This window comes from Grammomys surdaster, unplaced genomic scaffold (assembly GCF_004785775.1).
Source record: "Grammomys surdaster isolate TR1022 unplaced genomic scaffold, NIH_TR_1.0 168, whole genome shotgun sequence".
NCBI lineage: Eukaryota > Metazoa > Chordata > Mammalia > Rodentia > Muridae > Grammomys > Grammomys surdaster.
In genome coordinates, this window is record NW_021604616.1 from 1,373,981 (window position 1) to 1,381,621 (window position 7,641).

A 7,641-nucleotide genomic window follows, 5' to 3' on the forward strand; every position below is an offset into this window, starting at 1 on the left:
GAAGTGGTGGGATTAAAGGTGTGCATTTCTATGCTGCTGATTTGCTTTCATGGTGCGCAGTTCTTTGAGTTCTTTATATAGTTTGGATATTAGCTCTCTATCAGATGCTGCTTTGTCCACATGATGATGTTCTTTGCTAGACAGAAGCCTTTCAGGTTTATGAGAATCCATTTATTAATTGATCATGGTTTCTGTGCTTCCTGTGTTCTTCTGTTCAGTGTTCTCCTGTGTCAATGAGCTCAAGACTGGCCCCCACTTTCCCTTCTGACAGATCCCATGTGTCTGGCCTTATGCTGAGGTCCTATATTCTTTTGGCATTGTCTTGTGCAGAGTGAAAGGAACGGCTCTCTGCATGTTCTACATACAACCACTATTTGAGCAGCGCTGTTTGTTGGAAGATGGTGTCTTTTTTCCATTGTATATTTATGACTTATCAAATATTAGGTGTCCATATGTATGTGGACTTATGGTTGTGTCTTCAAATAGATTCCATTGATCAGTGTCTGTGTGTTTTTGCCAAAACCGTGCAGTTTTGTTTTTACAGCTCTGGAGTACATTTGAAGCTGGAGTCAAGTGCCTCCAGCAGTTCTTTTACTAATTGGGATAGCTTTAGCTAGCCTGTGTTCTTGATTTTGTTTTGTTTTTTGAAGCTGAAAATTGACATACCAAGTTCTGTGAAGAACTGCAGAATTGATGGGGATTGAATTGAATCTGTAGATTACTTTTGGTAAGATGGCCATTTCACTCTTCATCCATGAGCATGGGAGGCCTTTCCATCTGCTGATAGCATCTTTGATTTCTTCTTTTAATGTATTCAATGTTTTTATTATACAAGCCTTTCACTTTCTTGGATAGAGTTAACCTAATATATATATATATATTTACGCTGTTATGAAGGTATTATTTCTCTGATATCGTTCTCAGTCTATTTGTTATTTACGTATAGGAAGGTTTTTGATTTGTGTATGTTAGATTTGTAGCCTGCAGTTTGCTGAAACTGTTTCTTAGATGCAGAAGTTCCTGGTGGGGTTTTAGGGTCACTGATGGATACTGTCATGCCACCTGAATAAAGACTGACTTCTTCCTTTCCATTGGCGTCTCGTTGTCTCCTTCCGTTGTCCTGCTGCTCTAGCTGAGAGGACTCTCATTTATAAATTGCATAAATGTGGACAGAGTGGACAGCATTGCCTTGTTCCTGATTGTAATGAAAACACTTTGAGTTTCTCTCCATTTAAGTTGTTGCTGTGGGCTGGTTGTTACTTGCCTTTATTATGTTGAGGTGTGTCCCTTGTAACCCTAGTAGTCATGCTTGACCGTTCAGAGCTTGTAATTTCAGAAATAGTTGTATTGTGTCTTACATAAATATTTCTGTTTTCTAGATCTCTGACTCTATTACTGCTTTGCAGTAATCGAATTTTCTCTAATTTGAAGCCTTTTGTGTTATTTTTTCATTTTTTTCTTAAATTATTTTGTATAAAACCCGAGTTTTTATTTTTATTCAGACTTCTCTTTGGATAACACTGCTTACAGGCAGTATTAAATGTGTTTTAAAAGCAGTTTACTGACTCACTTTCTGGAGCTCAGCAGGCTAAGACATGTGACCTCAAGCCTAAGCGTATGCCGCTAAAGTGAGACCATAGCACTTCTGTGTGTGAACCTGACTTTTTCTCAAAAAAGGTGCTCCTGGGGAAAGTAAAGCTGACCTCTCAACCCATGTGACATGCTAAGTAAGCATGGGACAGTGTGTGTTCTTAAAGAACTTAACCTTAAAGAATTAGACCTAGCATGTGGAGCCACGCTGGCCCATTTCCATATTGGCCAGACAAGGGGGACACAGGCTTGGGAACGACTGTGGTAATTAGAAATGTTTACTAACATTGCACAAATCCAGGGTGGTGTGTGTGTGTGCGCGTGCGCACTCAGCCACATTTCTAATACATAAAATATAACCCATAAGCTTAATAGCATTTGACCTTGTAACAAACTCTACAATGTTATAAAGATGAACATACCTGTCAGCTTGTATTGATACTGTAAAAGTACAAGATAGAATTCTGTCCTAAAGAAAACAGATTAGGCATAGTGGTACACACAGTTAATCTGCACTTGGGAGGCGGAGGCAGGGAAGATCTCTGTAAGTTCGAGGCCAACCCAGTCTATAGTGAGTTCCAGGCCAGCCAGGGCCACACAGTGAGACCCTGTCTCAAAAAAGCAAAGAAGGAAGAAAGAAAAAGAGGGCTGTGCACGGGAGATGTAGCTCTGTGCAGAACCGTAGCTATCTGCTCTCTCCCTGTCCACACCAGCGCAGGAAGGGACAGTCTCATGGCCATTCAGCTCTTACCTAAAGGTGCAGCACCTCATTTGTAGTTGAGATAAGTGTCAGTCATTTAGACCCAAAGCTATAAAAACTTGTCATGTATTAAGTTTATTTTATATATTCAAGAAATGAAGATTAAAGCATTTAATGTGAGTATGCCAGTGATGTTAGTGGGTCCATCCTTGACTTTGCCCTTAGTTCAGAATGTAAATGCTTAGTTCTTAGGGATACTTGCTGTGTTTAAATACAGGAGCGAAGGTAGAAGGATGTATAAATAAAGAACTGTACAACACAGATTTACTGCTCATCTGTCTAAACAATTCGGAGTCCAGGTATTGCGATTTTCACAGGAATCAATTAACTAATTGTTAGCTTACCACAGCTTAGAAAGTAATTAATGGATTTGACACTAAAATGCAAGTTTCTTAGATTCTAAAAGCTGCTTGGAATTCTAGAAGCATGTCAAGATTGCCGTTTGTGATTTTACCAGAAAAATTAGCCTATTAGACATTTTTAGTGGTTTCCTTGTAACTAGATGGGAATAAAGGACCTTTTAATGTATTTTTTTAGTTTGTTAAATTGAATAGGTTTTGAAGATTTTCTTTACCTATTGTCTTCAGTTTCCTATATATTCTTAGTTTTCCTTGTAATATCATCAAAACATAATTTTTGTTCTTATCTCTAATTTTTGACACTTTTTATTAAGACAGATTTTAAAAACCTAAAGAAAAATGTCATGTCACCTCTGCTGTTCTTTGAGAGACAGTCAACACTAACCTTGTTTCTTTATCATCCCAATCTTACTAATGTGTCTAACCCATTGTACTGAAAGCATTATTTCAGTGCATGAAGGGGTTGTTTTCTTTGGCAGCTGTGTTCAAGAAATGATACATATTTACCAGGCAGAGCAGAGATACTAGGTGTCAAAGTGCAAGAAGGGGTAGTGAGGCCAAAGGTGGCAGATAACCCTCCAGAGCAGTTGATTGGTCACCATCCCCCAGGGTTCTCTGTGGGATTCCCAGCCAGAAAGACTTTGGTTGATGTCCCTGCCTGGACTTGAGCAGACATGCTAATGAGTAATGAGGAAGACAGCAGGGTGGGAAACAATGGCCTGCATTAGTCATCCTGCCCTGGTTAATCAAGAGGTTCTAATATTATCTGTGCTGCTTCTAAATAGTAGGGAGTATTTTTCCCCTATCAAAATAAGAATTTTATCTGACCAATACCATGTACATTCTCAATTTATTTTGGGACTGGTATGTTCTGGAAAGAACATTAATGTCCACTGTCCTCTATAATTAATACATTTGCCAGAATTTTTGTCAAGTTGACATAGAATATGAAGGAGTTATATCTGAAAACCTTTTGCTAGCTCAGGGATGATGAGTCGTTTGTAGTTCTCTGCTGTCTGTCTGCCTTTAATGATGGGCTTGGGAGCATCCCTGAGACTGTGTTTCCTTTTTGCCTGATGCTCACATCCAGTTTCCTTATACGTTTTGGTCTTGCTTGGATCCCTGTGTGCTGACTCACAGACACGCGTCTGTAGACCTTAGGGCTCCTACAGGCTCTGTGCCTCCTCCTTCCACTCCTTTTATGTTCCAGACTTTGTAGTATTGTATAACTACCTGTCTTTTTAGTTGTTTTTGGTTTTTGTTTTGTGACAAGGTGTCACTATTGTAGCCTTGGCTGTCTGAAGCTCAATATATAGATCAAGCCGGCCTCAAAACCACAGAGCTCCACCTGCACCTGCCTTCTGAGTGCTGGGCGTGAAGGCATGGGCTACCACTTGGGCAGTCATTGGTCCCGTTCTGTGGCAACAACTCAAGTCTGAGTCTTACTCCCTTATGATAACACCTGGGCATTGCCATCTTCTTCATCCAGCCTGGCCCTGGGGGCTCCTTCTGACCAGTATTCTGGCCTCTGTTCCCTTTACCTTCAGCAGGCACACTACACTGAAGTCATAACAAGTCTTGCTTTGAGAATGTGACTTCAGCTATGCTAGACATCCTCAAGAGCAAAGGAGAAACAATTGCATCTTCTCTTGTGTTCTACATGGCTGACACCCCTCCCTCCTGAGTCTTGTGTTCCCTTTCCCTGGCTCTGCACTCTGCTCTGGATGGTTACAGTTGATCTTTTTGACAAGCCTTCTTTCCCCCAGGTACCTCCATCATTATTGGCTCAAGTCCATACTTCTTCCTCTGGTTAAGAAGAGACCTGATCCACCTCACCTTATTACTGTGTGCCCATGCTAACTGGGGTGTTGTTTCTGCATTTGTCTTCCACTCACTTCCTGTCTCCTCTCCCACATAAATCTAAGTCCGTCTCAGTACCATAATCCTGTGCTTTCTGTGCCTCTTCGCCTGTTCTCACCACTTGAAGTCGCTGCCTGTTCCTCTCAGTGTGAAAAAAACAGCTGGACCTTCCCAGGTGGAATTGAAAGCCTGTATCAATTAACTTTCATTTTTATAGAGGGCCCCTTTACCTCAGGGCATCAATGTCTCACCGCTCTGGTAGATGCCTGAAACCAACCAGTACTGAACCTCACACACTGCCTGCTTTGGCTCTTCAGTCAAGGGAAACCTACTGTGACTTCCTTTTAGCAAATCTGAATTGTCAATATCTATGCTCAGACACTTTGAGACCACTAATAAGAAAAATAAGGGTTACTTGAAGGCAGCCACCTATACTGTGATATTTGACTTAATTACCAAAACAGCTGCTAAATGGTGAATGACAAGTGTTCTGTGCAGTGTCTGTGCTGGACTGAGGGCCTGTGCAGTGTCTGTCTGTGCTGGACAGAGGGCCTGTGCAGTGTCTGTCTGTGCTGGTCAGAGGGCCTGTGCAGTGTCTGTGCTGGACAGAGAGCCTGTGCAGTGTCTGTGCTGGACAGAGAGCCTGTGCAGTGTCTGTCTGTGCTGGATAGAGAGCCTGTGCAGTGTCTGTGCTGGACAGAGTGGACAGAGGGCCTGTGCAGTGTCTGTCTGTGCTGGACAGAGAGCCTGTGCAGTGTCTGTGCTGGACAGAGTGGACAGAGGGCCTGTGCAGTGTCTGTCTGTGCTGGACAGAGAGCCTGTGCAGTGTCTGTCTGTGCTGGACAGAGGGCCTGTGCAGTGTCTGTGCTGGACAAAGAGCCTGTGCAGTGTCTGTGCTGGACAGAGGGCCTGTGCAGTGTCTGTCTGTGCTGGACAGAGGGCCTGTGCAGTGTCTGTCTGTGCTAGACATAGGGCCTGTGCAGTGTCTGTGCTGGACAGAGGGCCTGTGCAGTGTCTGTGCTGGACAGAGAGCCTGTGCAGTTTCTGTGCTGGACAGAGGGCCTGTGCAGTGTTTGTCTGTGCTGGACAGAGGACCTGTGCAGTGTCTGTGCTGGACAGAGAGCCTGTGCAGTTTCTGTTCTGGACAGAGGGCCTCTGCAGTGTCTGTGCTGGACAGAAGGGTCTTGGCCCATCAACTGGATGGGGCTGGGTGAGAGACCATCAGTCTGCTTAAAGCTGTCCTCCGTTTCAAGCTTCAGCTTTGTGAATTTCGCACATACTGTCTGTGGACCACAGTTGGCTATGGGGACCTGCAGCTGTAGAAGGACAATGAGTACTAGACACTGGGGCGTTCATTACACTGCGAATGCTGTCTCTTCGGCGTTAACTAAATCTTGCTCCCTCTTCTGTTCTCGCCAGTTCCAGGAATGTTCAGGCTCCTAGGTTTGCAATGCATGCCTCATGCTTATCTTCAGTACATACACTGTTTCCTGTTAAAGTAGGCAGATAACTAGTGATTACTTGATTGAAATTTTGATTATTTAACTTTGTTTTTAAGCTGCTGGCTTTGGAATATTTAAGATTTATGTCTTTTTTTTCTTTCCTAGAAAGTCTTTTTTAAACAACATTTAACTTCGTGAATCTGAAGAACTTTGACCATTCCAAGTCTTAACGCCCCGCCACCACTGCAGCAAAACTGTGCTCCAACTGGTGACAATGACCAGAAGCCTGAAGAATTAAAATGCCAACAGCAAACCGTACCTTACCAGCTCTGGTCTCTACTATTCCCACACATTTCTAATACATTATCTGTTGTGTAACCACTTTTAGACACCCCGGCTCCCCTTGGCTTTCCTTCCCTCCTGTCCTCTTTTTTAAAAATGCTTTGTTTTTTATTAGGGTTTGTGTTTCCTTTCTCTACCTGCTTTTTTGACTCATTTGCTCAGATGACAGTGAGCAAAGCCAGCCGGGCTGGTGAGGTGCTGTTCACTTGAACAGGTGCTGTTATGTGGAAAGGAGACTGTGACTAATTTAGATAGCAATTTTCATTCTTCAAGATTGTCTCCATGCAATTCTTAGAGTCAATATATACAGCTTTCAGACTGCAGTAGGGATACTGCGTGAGAACATATTAATGCCAGTTAAAAGCATTTCTTACATCTTGAAATTTTTCTAATATTAGGGAGTTTTGCTATGGATGATTTTTATATTGACCTTTGACCTTCCAGTCCTGTGACTTTGCACTTCAGTAGAGTCAGAGACTCTCTGGACTGGAGAATTACCAAGCTCACTGACCAGGTACTGTGTTGAGAGACCATCGGCCCACGGTGCAGTACTTCTCAGACATGCGCTTTGCCACAGCATTCCAGAACAGGAGGAGAACCACACCATGTGCCCTTCCCTTTTACTACTAAAAGAAAACCAGGCAGCTTCAAGCCTGAGAGATTCCTTTGTTAACCTCCCCAATTCCAGTTCTTGCCATTGTCTGAACACTTGAGTAGAACACTTGCTTTGCATGTAAACTGACCCTTTGCTACTGAGCAGGTATATCTCTGACGTAGTTTGATGACTTGAGCTTTGAAGATCCTGGGGAAAGAGTTCGGGGGACAGTGGTGGGTTTGGTTGGTTGTAAGAAAGCTATTCCATGTAAAGCTAACACCAGAGAGCTGGTAGGGGTTTATTAACTGTATTGAACATTTTTCTCATTTGCTTTTGACTCTATGTATAGTTATGACGCCAGATTAGATTTATTGCAGCTTCAAGTTGTATTAAATATTTTGCTTTATGTAATACTGTTATAAAATAAAAGTTTGTTTATTCTATAAATGTGTCAGTTCTCTTTTCATAAACATTAAAGAAATAAGCTGGAGTGCTATTTTTCCATCAGATAATCTAGCATTTTTACAGACTACTTGAAATAATAGCATTTAAGAGTGGCTAAGCTCTGTTTTGTCTTTTTACTCCTGCTAGCCTCAGTGACCTGGTGGAAATTGTGAAAAGTTTGCAAATCCAGCATTCCACATACCAGATTCCATGCGCCCAGTCAAATGATGCTCTAGTTAGTTACAAGGT

At 42.4% G+C, this 7,641-nt stretch overlaps 1 protein-coding gene across 8 annotated transcripts in view; it reads left to right on the forward strand.

The window, feature by feature from the left end:
- Window positions 1-7,391, forward strand: part of Epb41l2 (erythrocyte membrane protein band 4.1 like 2) — a 167,582-nt gene extending 160,191 nt beyond the window's left edge. For all 8 annotated transcript variants that reach the window (XM_028766450.1, XM_028766451.1, XM_028766453.1 and 5 more), the window contains one exon: window positions 6,177-7,391. The gene's annotated coding sequence lies outside the window, so the exon portion shown is untranslated. The remainder of the gene's footprint in view (window positions 1-6,176) is intronic.
- Window positions 7,392-7,641: the final 250 nt, after the last annotated feature.